We start from the raw sequence: 18,577 nt of genomic DNA, 5'->3' as shown, positions 1-18,577 counted from the left end.
TGAACAGAAAGTAATGGACATTTATTTGTTTTAACTTTGAGTTTCTCCATCCTTATGTCTCGGTATCAGTGGGATAAGCAAACAAAGACATGAAACTTAAGGATGGTAGCAACTGCACATAGAGTTTGACAGTCATACAAAGTACACTATAGCACAGTTAGAATGTACAACTGCTATGTTCACTGTTGTGCCTAAAATATCTTTTGTACATTGAGAGGTAGCCAAGTTTACTGTATCTGAATGGGAATGAATTAAAGAATTTGATCAAGAAGCCCATAAATACATGTTAAAAACAACAAAGTGACTATGGTATCATCCTAACTCCTACATATATTCTGGCATAGGCACAATAAAAACCAACAATTTTTTCCGGCATAGCTGCCAGCAAGCAAGGAATAGGAACAGTCCTAGACTAAACACAGAAAGCAAAAGAGCATAGAGAATCAGGGTCTGTGCTAAAAGAAACGCGAAACCCCAATGAACAGAACAAAACAAATCACAGCACATTCATAGAGGAGTTATAGGTTCCCACCTGGGTAATAAACTGAGAAGTTCCATGAGGCTTTGGCAACAGTGCAATTCACAGATGACAAAAAAAGAGCTTAATGAATTATTTAAACATTAAAAACCAAAAAACAAAAACAAATCAGCACAGCTTGGACAGAAATAGGTAACATATTATCAGATATCGTTTCAAAACAAAGCATTGACCTGGAAAGCTAACTGTCTAATATCTCTTGGCAAAACAGTCATTGGAGGGGAATGTTAAGGAAGCTTGGAAGCACTGAATTAAAAGCATTAGGAACTACAGATTAGTTATCAACTATGCTACATCTTGTTTTTTCCTCCCCCAAGAATACACATATCAGTGAAACAAAGCCATAAAAAAATCAGAGTAGCAGCTAACTTAATGGGGACTCCCAACAACAAAAAGAATTCATTCATGCTTGAACTCATGTTTTTTCTAAAATACAGATTTGAATGAGAGGAATGAGAGAAAGAACCTGCATTTTATAAAGCCAATGGAATGGAGAACTGGTAGGTGACAGGATGGTACTCATTTGGGGGAACATCTTCAAAAGTACCTGAATGACTTCAGTCTCCTAAGTCCAAGTTTTTCATTTTTCAAAGGTATTTAGGTGCCTAAGATGCAGATAAGCACCTGGTGGGACATTTAAAAGTTCCTAAACAGATTAAGTCTTCCCACTGAATCAATAGGCATTGTTGACAATCTCACTGAATCTACATCTTTAGCACCTAAGCAACTTCAATGAACTGGCCCTTAAGTACTTTGGAGCCTAAGTCTCATTGACTTCCAATGAGATTTAGGCTCCTAAGTAATAGGTACTTTTGGAAATTTTACCCCAATCACCCTAAATATATAAATTATATATAATGATATAAATATAAAGTAAATATAATATAAGTGATATAAATTCCATCTAGGCAGCTCTGCCGGATCGGACCACAAGAACAAACCCCTGCAAAACAAAGCCATGCTTGATAAATGAGGAGGTAGGAAAATTAAGCTCTAGATTACTATGTTGTTGGATGTACTAGTTCCTGAAAACAGAGGCAGGGTCATTAATTTGAGACCAGCTTCTCAGTTGGTGCAAGTCGGTGTAGCTCCACCAACTTCATGAGATGTATACTAGATGAGAATCTGACCCCAGATTTCTAGTTTCTTTTCCAATCAAATAAATGAACACCAGAAATTATAAGTATTTTCGTACATAACTAAATTGAAATTTACAGAGCTAATTCTTGTTCTTTATGGTTCATGTGCAGTTGTAAAATGAAATCTAAGATTAGGGATATATAAATCTCAAAAGTTTTTGGGGTCGGAGTTTGACCTGGATAAGCACTCAAGAACTGAGATGCTTATTTGAACCTTATCCAAACTTTTGTAACTCTGAGAGGTTGAGATACAATACTCTGCTGGAAGTCTCATGAAAGGTATCCTCTCTCATTGTATGTTAGCATTTCCACTGCTAATGACAGCTACAACCAAGTAGTTCAGATGCACTCAGAAGGATAGTTCTATAAAGTGCCCTCAGACCTAAATTGATTCAAGTCTATTCTGAATTTTGGCAAAGGTTTGAGTTAGGTCTTACTTGATCCAAATCAGGTCAGCCAATATTTAGCTAAGAATATTAATAAAATAAATCAAAGCACATAATGAAGTCCTGGCTTAAGTGAACACAACTCCAGTGAAGCCAAGGTCAACTCAGGAATGGTTTACTGCTGCCTCATTTCCTGCACAGTATTGCAATCTCAGATTTTACTTAGGACAGTGGCCAAGGAAGCAAACTCCACTGGAATGAAAGGATGATTTGCAAGGATTTTCCTGGCTGGGGGTGGGGTGGGAGCAGTATTCTGCTCATACCTTTGATGATAAGAGGATGCTTTTGAGATGAGGATGTAATAGTAAGAGACCAGATTGTTCCAAGTGGATCTGTGCCCAGATGGGCCCCACGCATGTTAATCTCTTTCCCCACAGAAAGAGGGTCCTGCCACCTCTGCAGCCGGGTCTTCCTCCTTGTCACACTTGGATGGAGTGCCAAGGTCATCAGGGGTAAGCATGATGCAGAAGATATGCAATTCACAGAAGTTTTGTCCCGTCCTTGCTACACAAAATTCAGATCAAAGCCGCATTTCCTCCCTACTACTGCTCAACCACAGAGGGACCCAGCGAATGGCAGTGCATATCCAGCTGTAGTTGTCTTGCTAGGGAAGGAGAGAAAAGATACCAGCAGAGCCAGGTGCCATTCCCACAGGGCAGCTCCTGTCTTACCATAAAGTGGCTGTACTTCCCCATGGATCCTAGAGATCTACAGGCTTGGGATGGTCTGCACTTTCCAAAATCTGTTGTCCTCCAAACCTCTCTCATTAATGGGGACAGCTGACCAAAACTCTGCCAGGTGAATCTCCCATCTTCCAAGGTTTATCTGTGGAAGACAGCAATCTAGCCTTTGTTTAAAAACAAAAACAAACAGTGTCCATTTCTTTCTGTGCAGCATATAGAACTAGCATTTCCTTATCTTCAGCTTATAGCAGAGACCCCATGGCACAGTTTGAAATCATAGTGTATATGTGTAAGATAAAATTTTCACAACACAATGGAGCGGTTAGAACTAAGTGTTTCTAATGACAGAATGTTAATGTAGTATACAATTCCAAGATTATAATACAGGATTTAATAATCCTCAAATCACTTTCACTGTCAGATGATCTGGTGGTTCCTTCTGGCCTTAAACTCTGTAACTCTGCTTTGAAATAAATGAGTAGTTTCTCTTAGACTGATTGTAAAAGGAGAGATATGTGTTTGAGTTTAAAAATATCTCCCTTTTAAAAGTAGATATTAACAATATTTAAATTGTTTGGGCATATCAAGTTACATAATAGGAAAAGAAAAAATATGGTGTGTTTAAACAAAATGTCCTGTACAAATATAAAAATTCCTGTCAATCTGACATCAGAAAGTCATATTTCACTGACCTGACAGCAAAACAATGAAAAATGCATTTTTTGAACATTTAGAGAGATCAGTTATAGAACTATTGAAACTGAAGCAGTTTGAGTGTCTTCACATGAGAGAATAACTGCAAAGCAGCAGCCAGACAATTTAATAATAATATGAAAATAAGCAGCAGCAGAAGTGCATAAATACTTCCACTTTGTGGATATCAAGATTCTTTCTTGTGGTTTGTTATGTCACCAGAAATCCTAGACAGAAACTCTTATTAAGTATCTCTGCATATGCCGTATGCACACATCATACATTCAGATTTACACAATAAACCCTTGGAGCCTGACTCTCATTTCCATTAAGGCCAGCTCACACTACTGCAGTTCTGTAAAGGGGCCTTCAAGTGGGAAGGGTTCTTCACACGATTAGAGCAGTATAAAGTGACCTAGTGGAAATGAAAATCAGGCCCTCACACCACGCTGGAATTTGTTTTCCCATTCTTCCAGCTGCACAAGTCAGTAGGAGTGGGAAATTGCAGACCAAGAGGCAGACAGTGCCACTGCTATTCCTTAGAGTATTAGGAACATTTTGAATTAGGATCACTGTAGTGTGAGCTATCATTTTTCCACAGCTGCTTCCCCGGAAATCCATCAATGCTATTTAACAATGTGGGAGGAGAAGAATATGCAAATAAGTTGGGGGAACCAAGGGCATGAGAAAGGGATCATGCAAGAACATAGTATGTTTTTTTGTTTTGTTTAATTGTGAGTGACCACGTGCTCTCGAGTTCTTAGATAATATACATGCACGGATTTTCAAAGATGCCTAAAGGAGTGACGTGCCTAACTACAATTGCATTTTTAACTCCCTTAGATTCCTTCAAGAATCCAGACTAGGCCTACATTTGTTTATGCAGAACAGATTGCAGGATAAGTGCCTTCATGGGTAATACAGTGCAAAATTGTAAGACGTTGGTCTCATTTCACTGGAAGGTAAAGACCTAATTTTAAAAATTATATTAGGCTACCCTAATATGAACTATAGGCCAATACTTTATGGTGTCCAGTGTAGTTAAACTCCCCTATCATATTAGTACTGTGTCGCTAAGATGAATGACCTGAAACACGTTATACAAGTTTTTGCCAGTGTACAATTTTTACAAAATTTTGAATTTGTTTTCAGTTTAAAAGAGCAAATAAAGTAAATACAAATTTTAGCAGGATCAGGCATAATTTTGTTTTAATACAGCTCAAAAGTAAATTCTCACACTCAGTTAAGAATCCGGTCTCCTCTTGCTGTATATAAGCAATTCACTCTTAGTGTAAGTTAATTGCTTTCAGTAATTTTCACCTTTAATTTCCTTAGCTATCCTTGCATAACCATTCATCAGTTTTCTCTAAGGCAAGCCCACAACAGCCTCTTTCAGCAGCAAGCTCATTCATTATGTTTAGACCTTTCCCCAGCATGCTTTTCTTCTTTCAACTGGCCTTTTAATATATTAAACAGCAACAGCCAGCTATGGTCAAATGGTAACCATCTTGGAAGTAAGTGATGGTTGTGTAGATTGTATCTCCTCTCACTGTGTACTACATGGAACAGTATTTTGGTCCTCTTTGCCATGGTTTTTCCTTTCTAGTCTCAGTGCACATTTTCAGTGACCTTTAAGTCATGCTTTTAATCTTTTAAATGTAGTTTAGCTGAATGGTATTTGAAGGTTGTGTAACTCGTTTGATGCCATATAATTCCTTTGCCAAGTACGGAAGTAAGGCGACAGTCATCATCGGTAGTTCCCTCTGACATTTATCTCCCCATACTGTAAAAAAAGATGATGAAAAAAGATTTACAGGCATGTTAGAATACACGCTTTGGTCCCAATTCTGCAAAGGCTTATGCACGTTTAAAGATTATGTATTCTGAGTAGTTACATTGAGTCAAGGAAAACACAGTGTAAAAATTAAACACAGATGTTAAGTCTTTGCAGAGTCAAGGCCATAGTCAGCACCTTTATGCCACAAAGATTTATGGGCCTGCTAGATTTGACAACTCACATGGAGTAACACTCCCTTGTTACACATTTAGTGCCACTGAAGTAAAGAGCACCCAAAGTGACCACCGCCACATGTTAATATTGAATAGCAATATAAAGAAAAAGATCACTGGGCTTAAAATCAGGAAAGCCAAAAAAGAAAAAGTTACCTTAGGCCAAAATTTTCACACTTGGGAGCCGAAAGTTTGATTGACATGGAGTAGGTCACAACTGTAAAACCATTGGCCCTTGTCTCTAATTTTGCACTTCAATCTGTGATGCATACAGACACCACCTATAGATTTTATGCTCTTCCATCTTTTTTCAAGGCATTGCACTTATTTGGTAGAAGTTTGTAATCAAGCAGGCTATCCAGAGTCATTATCATCATCAGTCATAATTAAGGATAAGATTACGTCACTGAGGTCACAGGTTCTGTGACTTTCAGAGACTGCCATGACATTTTCCACTTCAGCCCCAGGGTGGGAGGCCCACAGAGCTGTCAAGCCCCTCCCTGCAATGGGGCTCAGGCTCTCTCTCCCATGCTTGGGCTTCAGTCAGCAACTCCACCCCCACCCCCCCATTATTTGTAGTAAAAGTCACTGACAGGTCACAGGCTTCCATTAATTTTTGTTTATTGCCCAGAACATGTCCATGACTTTCTAAAAATAACCACGACAAAAATCTTAACGTTAATCATAAAACAGTGCAAGAATCAAGTTTCAGAAAGACAGAATCAGCTTCAATGTTTCACCCCAGCATTGCACTGAGCCTTTTTTTTATGAAGATCTGAATTCAATTATTAGCATTCAGACCATGTCAAATAGAGAAAACTTGAGAAAATTTGTCTGGCAAGCAAGCTCTCTTTAGTAGGAAAGCTTTATTCAACTTTCAGTGTCTAACATTAAGAAAAGGGTTATTAAAATAAAAATCAGTGGTACACTTGGGAGTAAAAAGAATTTGGAGCTAGACTGTCATTTACTCACAATCTGTATTGGGGGAAGATATGGAGCTGCACTCTTCTAGGGGAAACACCACAGGCAATGCCTCTTAACACTCTCTTCTCCCCAACCACGCAAGGATGAGGGACAATCTAGCCCTAAGGTACTATAACCCGAGAAATGTAACAGATGTAAAAGTGCTGTACTTCCCCGTGGACCCTAGAAATCTGCAGGCTTGGGATGGTCTGCAGTTTCCAAAATCTGTCGTCCTCCAAACCTCTCTCATTAATGGGGACAGCTGACCAAAACTCTGCAAGGTGAATCTCCCATCTCCCAAGGTTTATCTGTGGAAGAAGGCAATCTAGCCTTTGTTTAAAAACAAAATCAACAGTGTCCATTTCTTTCTGTGCAGCATATAGAACTAGCATTTCCTTATCCTCAGCCTATAGCAGAGACCCCATGGCACAGTTTGAAATCATAGCGTACATGTGTAAGATAAAAATTTTCACAACACAATGGAGCGGTATAGAACTAAGGTACTATATAACCCGAGAAATGTAATAGATTTTAAAGCCAGAAGGCTCACATACTTGTAGTAAGCAATTATTCACACACACAGTGCTCTTTTTCTTTTACGCCCCATAGTCTTCTCCATTTATTATTCCTTTAAATAATTTCCTTCTGATACTTGGAGCTCCATGTGCACACACTCATTTTCATTCATATTTTCTCTAACTCCTTAATCATCCAGTATGGCCGTGTCATCATTTGGGTTTTTTAATGCCAATATAGGGCCTGAGCTTGCATGTCTTCCACACATGGAGTTCATAGACTTGATTGGGAGTTTACAGGTGGAGAGTTTATAGGAAATAGCCCTGAGTAATACTATTTGGAACCAGTCAATTCCTTTTCCCTTTAAAATACAGATCTGTGTTTCATCACCTAGTTCTTTCTTCTCTGGAAGATACAAACAGAAGGGAGCAGGTGACAGAGTAAGGTCAGGGATAGATTTTCAGCTCTGGACTGTCCCCTACTGTTCCAGGGGAGCCTGAATTTGTTGGACCCTGAGGACTTTTAACACGCCATCTGTTTAAAATGGCGTTTTCCCTGTGGGGATATTGAGTTGAGGCTCTTTTATCTCTAAGTTTGGGAAAGTTGGAGTCTTATGTACACTGAGCCAATCTGTAAATTGCTCTTTAAATGACTGTTCAGTAATTATTTTATGTGGACGATAGAGCTGGTTGAAAAAAAAAACAAAAAAACAAACCTGTTCTCTTACCTTCATGCAAATGAGAATTTTTTCATTCAAAATTTTTCATTTGCAATTTTTCATTTTTTGTGTGAAATTTGAAAATGAAAAAAGTTTGTGAGTTCTACTCTTTTGCTTTTGTAAGCCAAAAAATGAAGTGAAAAATGCAATTTGAGCTGAAAATATTAGTTTTTAAATTGCAGTTTGGTTTCAAATTATATTTTTAATTTAGTTGAATTTCATATTCCATTTTTGTGTTTCATTTCAGATCATAAGCAACCAAGAAAATCAATTAAAAGCAACAGGAATCTTCCCATAAAAATGGAAAAAATTAATTGTAAATGACAGTCTCAGGAAGAGTTTCATTTTCCATGAATTTTTTTTTTTCCAGGAAATGTTTTTAATTTGAAAATTTTTGATCAGTTCTAATGGACTAAAAATATTTTCCTCAGCATGTTTTAGAAATCCAAATAGATGATTCAAAGAAATTGATGTAGCCAAAGACATGTTACTATATAAAATAATTACTTTCGGAGTTGACTGCCACCCATTTCTCTTAGAAAGGCTGACTCATCACTCTTAGCAATTATACCTTCATAGTACTTCATATTTTAAAAGTGCTGTATAAACCTGATATAATCTTTATAATTTTCATATACCTGAAGGAGAGCTCTGTTTAAGCTTGAAAGCTTGTCTCCCTCACCAAACAGAATTTGGTCCAATAAAAGATACTACCTTACCCACTGTGTCTCTCTAACATTCAACAGGTAAATACTATCTTCCATATTTTACACATAGGGATGTCAAGACAGATCCTGGGTGATTTTCTTGAGGACACAGAGAAAGTCACTGGCAAAGAAAGAATTAGAATTCAGAATTTTTTGCTCTCAGACAGTCTCAGTCGAGCAGACAATATGGCTTATAACATCCACATCCAAGGGTGCCCATAGAGGTTCAACATCACATTCCCCTCCTTATGCTCTCAGTGATTATTGCCTGATTTTTATTGTTATTTATACATAAGTATTCTATCCCCTTTTTTGGAGGACAGGAGGATGTTGGTTCTTATTTTTGTCCTTTTACAGCTTTTCTAAAGAGCCTATGGGTTCAAACCTTCAAGGTGCTGAACACAGTAGCGCCAATCCAGCTAGGCACTTAAGCAAAGGAATATCCCCTTTTGACTTCATCCCCAGTTTAGCAGGGTACGTAAGCATGTGCCTATTTTTAAGCATGTGACCAAACCAGAGACATCAATGGACATACCTTGCTAAATTGGGCCAGAGTGCCCAGTGCCTTGCATGATTGAGCCCTAATTTCCCCCTTTCTTTTCTCTACTTCCTTTTCTTCAGCTCATTTCATTATGTGTCTCTGAGCCCCTCCTGTTCTCCCAGTTTAGCAGCTGCAGGCATTCTACTGCATTCCCTGTCTCCTCCTGATGTAGACAAGTATCCCCTCCACTGACATGTACTTAATCCAGTGGGGGAAAAAAAAATAAAAAGAGTACTGTACTTTAAAGGTTTTCATCTAACTACTTAGTCAATAATTTAATTGTTACTGTGCCTGTGTTTCAATTCAGTTGATGTCTGGGCTGCTAAGTGGTGCAAACGTTTCATGGGATTCATTTACAGAGGAATCCTCTTCACTATGATGTAGTCTCTTATCTTCCACTGATGTTCCTTTACTCGTCACTAATTCATTGTATCACAAGCTACATCGACATATGCATCTTCTAGATCTGAATTTTCCACATTTCCCCCTTTAAGAAGCTCTCTTATTCTGCAATCCCAGTCATAACTCTCTCAGTTGTACTGACAGTGGATTCTAAACAAACATTGGAAGCTTAAATATTTGACAGTATTTGTAGTCAAGGCAGGTTATTAAGTATTCTGCATTTCAGAAAGTGGCATGCAAGGCTATCTTCCAGTGAAGTACCTCAAGAGAGGTTCAAAAACATTTTTTGTTATGTAAGCAAGCTTCTACTAAGGGAGAGGCTATTAATAAAGTGGAGGTAAGAAAAGGGGAATATTTTTGATTGGGATAACATTTTGCATTTTCTTTTTCATTTTGCTTATGCATATTTCACATACCTGAATTTTGGTTACTTTGAAATCAAGCATATCCAAAAGGGACACAGTAATGCATGTTCTACAGCAAGATGAGTGATTTATTCCGCCCTGAAATTGCAAATGGTTATCCCAAAGCACCAAACTCAAACGGATTGGTTATCTAAAATTTAGCTCAGCTGCATTATTCATCATGTGGAAGAGGTTTAGTCTTATGGTGCAATAATATAGGAATTGCTGGAGGAGGAGCCAAAGAAAGAAACGGTTGGTTTTTCATCAGAAGGACAGTCAGTTCTATGAGGAACTCTGTATATAACGTCCAGATAAGCATCAATAGGACACGAAGCTGCATGTTATTCTTAAACTTTGGATTAAGGTAGTAAAAATATCTCTGGAGGGCTCCCTCTTAGGCATTTATCATCGTTGTCATGACCATTAAAAATAACAGCCACCAACTTCTCAGCAAAAGCAGCATTACTCTTTTCAACCTCATCTAAAGTTTTATAGTCTCTCTCTTAGCAGGCTGACTAATAGGAATTGTTTGACTCTTAGCCTGTTTTACAGTAACTTCAAATGAGTTCTTTCTCAACCCATTAAAACAGTGCCACAGTCATGAGTAATTCCTCTGGTATTTATTGTATCAACATCATCAGCCAGGATAAACTTTTGCAGTCCTATTTTGTATAACAACTGTATACCATAAATTAACCTATATGATTTCTATGAGAAGGTAGCAGTACTCAACTGGCTTTTAATACAAACTCTTACCGGCCACCTCCTAAAGCTTGCAACATCTAACTCTGATACATTACATCCTTACTTCGAAGGCACTTAGAATCACCCTTGATTCACCATATGCTCACACACCAGCTGTGACTTTCTTTTTTATCAAACATATCAGTCCGCAAAATGACCTCTAACAAGACGACAATTTTAAGAAATTGAGGTTAGTTGGACTTTACAGGCCTAACACTCCAGGTGGATAGATTCCTTTGCAGAATCAGAGTGCTGCACAAACAATTAACTTGTCCTGGGTTCATTGCAAGGACACATGGAATAAGTCACATGGTGTTGTCTAACAAGGCCACTAGCCCCACTTTTGGTGACAATGATCCAGTAAGTCCCATAGGAGCCAGCACACTTGCACATGGTTTTACAACGAAACACATACATCAGAACTGGTTTTAATCACAAACATTTGAGAAAGAAGTTTTGGATTAAATTTGGAAGGATTCGCATGATTCTATGGACTGCATTATCTGGTCTGGGTGACCTGTATTCAGTGCAGAACAGAAGAAGGGGACTAAAAGAGGCATTAAGCCATTATTACACTTCCTCCCTGGGATCATGAGTCTGGCCAGGAGCTCTGTAAATGAAACAGACCCAAGGGGTTGCTCCAGCAGTCAGGGACACTTAGAGCACAAGGGAACTCTGGGGCCAAATATTACCTTTTGCCCAGGAATGCCTTCTATGCTGGGTGTCATGGATCCCCAGGACATAAGGGAAAGCTGCAGGTAGATGGTAGAGAAAGTATTGTGGCTGGTTGCACCCCAGTAACGGTCCCAAGGATCTAGCCTTATATATTTCTGTAGTGTAGAAAATGGAACAATGCCTTCTTTCTTGTCTGTGCATAATGTAAGACTTTTGTAACTGGTCTGACAGCCTTTCCAGCATGTAAACAGTGGAATAACATTGAGATGGCACTTCCTTCTTTAATTTTGTATAGGTAGATGACAATGTCACGCAGTTCTCTAAGAATTTCTCTAAGGGTGGGATCCAAATCCCACTTAAGTCAATGGGAATCTTTCTACTGATTTCAGTGGGCTTTGGATCCAGCCCCCAGTGCATAAAAAGATTGCAGATTTGTAAGCATCTGCTGGAATATTTTACTGTCATTCTGAAGAAAATAATGGAAAATGTGAAATTACCATTGCATACTAATGTCAACACAATCAGCTTTCAGTTATACAAGGGGAGGGTGTTAGAGACCCTGAAACAAACCTGCAAAATTATTTGGTCTGTAAGCTTTGCAAATCCACTAGAGGTTAGATTCTTTGCTGTTCCTAGCTCCCGCTGAGTATAGCCAAGATGCAGGGCTGTCAGAGAGCCTGTATGGCTCTTAGATTCCCTGTTTGACTCCAGCCCCATGCATGAGGAAGAGCAGTGTGGGTCCACTCTTAAAAAATAAAAATAAATTCACCAGCTGCCAATAATCCACAAGGGACTGTGACCCAACAGAGGATAACCAGAGCATGGTGTGCTTTGGCCATGCCTCCTCCCTGCCCCTACCCATTCCTAACTCGCTCCGCCCCCTCTGCTGAGGATTGCAGGAGGGTAGAATAGGAACTGGCTCTATGCCTGCTGAGTAGCATCTGCACTTTATGTGCAACTTGAGCAACCAAAATAATCTGGAGTGGGGCAGAAAAACTGCCATGAAGCGTGCTAGTTGTTAAACAATAAGTTGATGAGAGCATGTGAATTGTTCCCTAATGGAGCCAGTCAGAAAACTTGTTAAGATGAAGCTGATGAAAACAGGAATAAAAAGAAAAAGAAGCAAAAAAACTTCTCTGACCAGCTTTTGTTAACTTGTTTTTTTTTTTAGAAAAAAGTTTTAGGATAAAATTTTCAGAAACAGGGGATGGAGGCTCCAAAGTCACATGGGGCCCGATTTTTTAAAAGGTATTCTGAAAATCCCACTAGGCACCTGAAGTGGTTAAGCACCTACCTTCCCAATCAAATAATTTAAATAAATGGGATAGTTTACAGTAAAACTAAGGTTTACTGGATGGAAGTTTGGTGCCTGGTATTATACTGATCTAATAGGCATCACAGAAACTTGGTGGGACATGGTAATACCAGGGTACAAAATATACAGGAATGACAGATTAGGTCCTGCTGGTGGGGAAGTGGCCCTGTATGTAACAGAAAGCATAGGGTCATATAGTAAAAATCTTAAATGAATAAAACTGTACCATAGAATATCCATGGAAAGAAAAATGTCATGCTTGAATAAGAATATAGCATTAGGAATATACACTATGGACCATCTGACCAGCATGGTGAGGGTGATTGTGAAATGCTCGGGGAGACTAGAAAGGCTACAAAAAACAGACAACCCCACAATTATAGGGGATTTCAACTGACTCCATATTGACTGAATATGTGTCACCTCAGGACAGGATGTAGAGATAAAATTTGTAGACACTATTTATGACTGCTTCTTGGAGCAGCTAGTCCTGTGACCCACAAGGGGAGAGGCCATTTTTGTTTTAGGCCAAGTGGAGCACAGGATCTGATCCAAGAGGTGAATATAGTTTAACTGCTTAGTAATAGTGACTGTAATGTAATTAAATTTAACATTCTTGCAGAGGGAAAATACCAAAGAAACCCACTACAGTACCATTAAACTTCAAAAAGGGGAACTACATGACAATGAGGAAGCTAGTTAAATGGAAATTGAAAGGAACAGTCACAAGAGTGAAATGCCTGCAAGTTTTATGAAAGCTATTATATACCCAAAACTAAAAACAAAATAAAAAACAGTAAGAGGAGCACAAACTCTGGCAAGTCAAATGTAAAAATGTGTAATCGGGCAGGCCAAAAAAAGAACTTGATGAGAAACTAGCAGAAGACACAAAAATTAACAGCATATATTTAAGTACATCAGAAGCAGGAAGACTGCCAAACCATCAGTGGGACCACTGGACAATCAAGGTGCTAAAGGAGCATTCAAGGATGAATTCTTTTAATCAGTAGCTCACATTCTCTGCAATGAAGAGATGCCAATGTCTGACCCATTCTTTGAAGGTGACAAATCTGAAGAACTATCCCACACTGATGTGTCAATAGAGGTGGTTTGGGAACAAGCTGTTAAACAGTAGTCACCAGAATAGACGGTATTACCAAGAGTTCTGAAGGAAATTAAAATACAAGATTATAGAACTATGATACATAATATATTGCTTAAATCAGCCTCTGTACCAAGTGAGTGGAAGATAGCTAATGTGATTTCAATTTTTTAAAAAGGCAGTAGGGGCGATCCTGGCACTTATAGGCTAGTGAGCCTAACTTCAGTATCAGGCAAGATGGTTGAAACTATTGTAAAAAGGACAGAATCATCAAATATGAATGAACATGCTGGGGAAAAGTCAACAGGGCTTTTCTAAGGGAAATCATGCTTTATCAATCTGTTAGAATTCTTTCAGGGTTTCAAGAAACAGGTGATAAGGGTGATCCAGTTGGTATAATGTACTCAGACTTTCAGAAAACGTTTGACAAGGTCTCACACCAAAGGCTCTTAAGCAAAGTAAAACACCATGGGATAAGAGGGAAGGTCCTTTAATGGATCACTAATTGGTTAAAAGATAGGAAACAAAGGGTAGGAATATATTGTCATTTTTCATAATGGAAAGTGGTAAATAACAGGGTCCCCTAAGAACGTGTACGGGCACGAGTACTGTTTAACATATTCATCAATGATCTGGAAAAAGGGGTAAACAGTAAGATGGCAAAGTTTGCAGATCATACTAAATTACACAAGATAGTTAAATCCAAAGTGGGTAGTGAAGAGTTACAAAAAGAGATCTCACAAAACTGGGTGACTGGGCACTAAAATGGCAGATGAAATTCAGTCTTGATAAGTGAAAAGTAATGCATATAGGAAAATATAATCCCAAGTAAATTTAAATGATGGGGTCTAAACTAGCTGTTACCACTCAAGAAAGAGCTCTTGGAGTCATTGTGGATGACATCATCTGCTCAATGTGCAGCAGTCAAAAAAGCTAAGAGAAATGAAGTGTCAGTCTTCAGCTAAACTACCGGCCAGGTGTCTGCTCTGTCTCTTTGGAGGCAGCAAACTTAAATTATATGAGTGTTCAGTGAGACGGACTGGACATTGCAGAGACACATACCTGCAGAACTTGGGCTCACTGAATGTTACCTGCAGGGCAGGATCAGACTGGCAGAGTCTCTAGGAGTTTGCTGGTGAGGCAGGGAGCTGACACCCATTCTGACATCCAGCAAAACTGACTCTTGCTGAGGCAGAGGGTGAATATAGTGGCTTATGGTTCTGGGTTGCCCTGAGGAGAGGGTCTCAGCTGTGAAGGGGTGTTCCAGGACAGACTTTTGGGCTGGGTGTATAGTCTGCTTATTATGGTATGCACTGCCACCCATGGCATCTCTGTACCCTCCTCTACTGAGACTTTAGATTTGGCAGGAGTAACCTGTGTGGGGGCTGATGGCTGGCCAGAATAAGGACATAAATTAACATAGCTTTTGCATTTGAAATTGCACTCATTCACCAGGCAAAAACCAAAGAGAGCAAGACATAGAAATACAGTGACTGTCTTTCAAATAAATTAGAAGACATGGACCTCGCTGTCGCAGAGGAACCTAGAACAGGGTTTGCAGCTGACATTATTTCAAAATTCAAAAGAAATGTAAATAAATTGTGTTCTGAACATGTTATACAGGTAGATTTGCAATTGTTGGAATACATAAGAATTGTGAGAGCTCTTCTATATATGACGTATAGAAGGTTTGGGGCATGTACAGTGGAGACCAATTTAAAATAGTTTGAGTGTTCTCTGTATCATGATCAGTAGAACTGGAGTCAGAGGGCCCATGTTCTCTGGAGGACTTTCATCCAAAAAAAAAAAAAATAAATTCTCAACCCAAGATCCACAATATTATAAAATAAGAGCATCTAATATTTAAAGAGGTCATTAAGAAAGCAACACACACAAACTCTGGGGATGGCACCAAATTACACAGTGGGTCCCTCCTTTCACTAACAGGATAAACCAAAATCCCATATCTGAATGCTCCCTAGACTTCAAGGAAATTGGTGTAATCATTGTGACCCATCTGTACTTTGGTCATTTCTGGAATTCCATGTGCAAGATGAATCATCATTTGTAATCACCAGACAAATCTATTCCAAAGTATTACAAATTGTGTTTATCTGAATGTATAAACAGCTAGCTCTTAGAGATATGCTTAGGGTTAGTTTGATACAGTTCCAATCTAGATGCTGAGCAGATCAACAATGACATCTGCCTGAATTTCTCATTTGTAGGTGTAGCTGCTGCCCACAAATGATACCAATGAAAGCAAACAAAATTTTATAAAGTTCTAAAACATTGCACGCAGGACAGCACAGGTTTATATTGCCAGTGCATTTATGAATAATCAGCCTTCTAATGGAATAGGACTTATCTTATACATTTCAAAAACATGAATTTCTACCCAAGTCTGAACATATATTCCTCTAATTTAATATAGCAGCTATAAGTACAGAGCAATAAAAGATGATCAGGCCTCAGAATTTTCACACAGTTCAGAACAGAGCTGTCTGTTAAGCCCGTCCGGAATGGAAAAAAGACCACCAGATTCTTGTGAATTTCTAAATTCCTTTTAAATACCAATATATAATGCAGAAATATATATTGTAGCTTCAGTTTTATTATTCCACGGGATAATAGACATTCATGCCAGCATTTAAATACAATTTTAGAGAGCAATTTACATCCTAAAATGTCTTGGCATTAGCATTTAAATGCAAACTCTTGACATTTTGAGTGTCACGGTATAGTATGAACTGCCCTCTCAACAAAAAAAAAAAAAAGAAAAAAAAGAAAGTAGATTTCCCCCCAGAACAGACAGTTAAATTAGTGTGAATACAACTACAGTATGATCTATAGTACAGCAGAACCTCAGAGTTACGAACACCAGAGGTATGAACTGACCAGTCAACCACACACCTCATTTGCAAAAAGAAAAGGAGTACTAGTGGCACCTTAGAGACTAACCAATTTATCTGAGCTCACGAAAGCTTATGCTCAAATAAATTGGTTAGTCTCTAAGGTGCCACTAGTACTCCTTTTCTTTTTGTGAATACAGACTAACACGGCTGCTACTCTGAAACCTATGTTAAATATGTGCAACTGTTATGGAATAAGCCAGACTCTGTGTTATTTACCCCTCGCACAAGCCTATTAAAACCAGTGGCTTTGCAATCCAGTCAGGCCAGGATTTGACCAAGCATTTTCACAGGAAAGGAATAGAAAGCAGAATTCGGAAGGTGTTTCAAACTTGCTAGGAATTTTTAAATGTTTGTGCTAGTAGCTTTTGTAAATCTTTGTGCATGAAACATACTCTGCCTCATCTTAAACAACTGCTGTTAAGTGGTAAGAGGTCATGCTTCCTGATTGTAGGTAAATTTTAATCTAGTTTAGCCTGAAATTTTTGTATATGTATTTTGTTCCATTTCAGCTTAATCTTTTGAAAGTGTTACTTCAACAAGAGCTCAGATGTCACATATAGTCAGTATCTCCATTTTGATGAGCAAATTGGTGCAGTGATGTCAATTGCATTCTCCTGCTTTGAAACTAAGAACATTATTTCGGTCTAATCCTCTATTTTATACCAAATCCTTTTTGAGGATCCTTAAAATTCAGAGCAAAGAGGAACATCATTTTATACTTTCAGATGGGTTTTCAAATGGGGACCCAAACTGAGAATATCTTTTAATTCCCAAGTAGTGGATGGAGACAGATATTGTAGACATAGCCAATTAATAACACAGAATACACCTGTCATAGCTCCACAGCTCGCTGCATATGAAGCATTATTAGAAACTGACTGCTATATGTGGATTATATATTTAGATCTATACATATGACAAATATATATGGGATGAACTCCTGGCTCCCAATTTGCTGCTGCAATGACATTAAAACTGATATGATATGCCATTGTTTCCTTGTACTCCCCAGTCTGTATTCATCTGTTGTCTCTTGTCTTATACTGAGATAGTAAAGTGTTTGGGGTAGGCACCATCTTTTTGGTCTGTGTTTCCATAGCATGCAGGACAATGGGGCCCTGGTCCATGACTGATAAGACAGTTTTAATTATAGACCCTGTTTTTACTAGCTCACAGTTTATGCAAAATGTGCGGACAAAACTACTGTTCTTGTGCTCTCCTCAACTCAGGAACTTCTCTGAGCCAAAATTCCCAAAGACACAGGGCACTGCCTAATAGCACGACTTCCTTCCATTGCACCTGGCAAGCAGACCTGGCCAGTGCTGGAAGGTAGTACATGCTGCACCCTCTGAGACACGGGGGGAGGGGTGTAATGGCTAGGCACTCTCACAGGCTCCTAGTTCTGACTATATTGATTAGCATTTGCAAGTGTATTCACTGCATAGTTTCCAGTGCTAATAATAGGCAATGTTGGATCACTGCCACTAGGTGGGACATTACAGAACATTGGTTAGAGGCTTCTCCAAGCACCAGCAAGATTTCTTTGTTTTAAAATCTCATCCAAGACATTTCTACTAAGAATATCCAGGATAAATGTTCATAGCCTAATGACTTTTTAGAAATACATTTTTAATTTTCGGTAACCACCACAGTTATTCGGTAAAATTCTAACTTCTTTGTCGTCAAAATTCAGTGTTAATTACAATTTAGAAAAAAAAACACACACACACACACACACACACAGTTCATGATGTATGGCAAGCTAGAGCTGGGAAACACTAAACAGAAGTCAATAAAAAGAAAAGGAGTACTTGTGGCACCTTGGAGACTAACCAATTTATTTGAGCATGAGCTTTCGTGAGCTAGTGAGATGTAGCTCACGAAAGCTTATGCTCAAATACATTGGTTAGTCTCTTAGGTGCCACAAGTACTCCTTTTCTTTTTGCAAATACAGACTAACATGGCTGTTACTCTGAAAGAAGTTATTAAGTTATCTCTAGATGTTGGTTTGTTGGGTGATTGTTCCACAGTGAAACATGTGTCTAAAGAAAAGGTGAGGACTCATA

The sequence above is a fragment of the Lepidochelys olivacea genome, assembly GCF_965140295.1.
Source record: "Lepidochelys olivacea isolate rLepOli2 genome assembly, chromosome: 8".
Taxonomy (NCBI): Eukaryota; Metazoa; Chordata; order Testudines; family Cheloniidae; genus Lepidochelys; species Lepidochelys olivacea.
The sequence above is the reverse complement of the archived record's forward strand: the minus strand, read 5'-3'. Positions refer to the sequence as shown.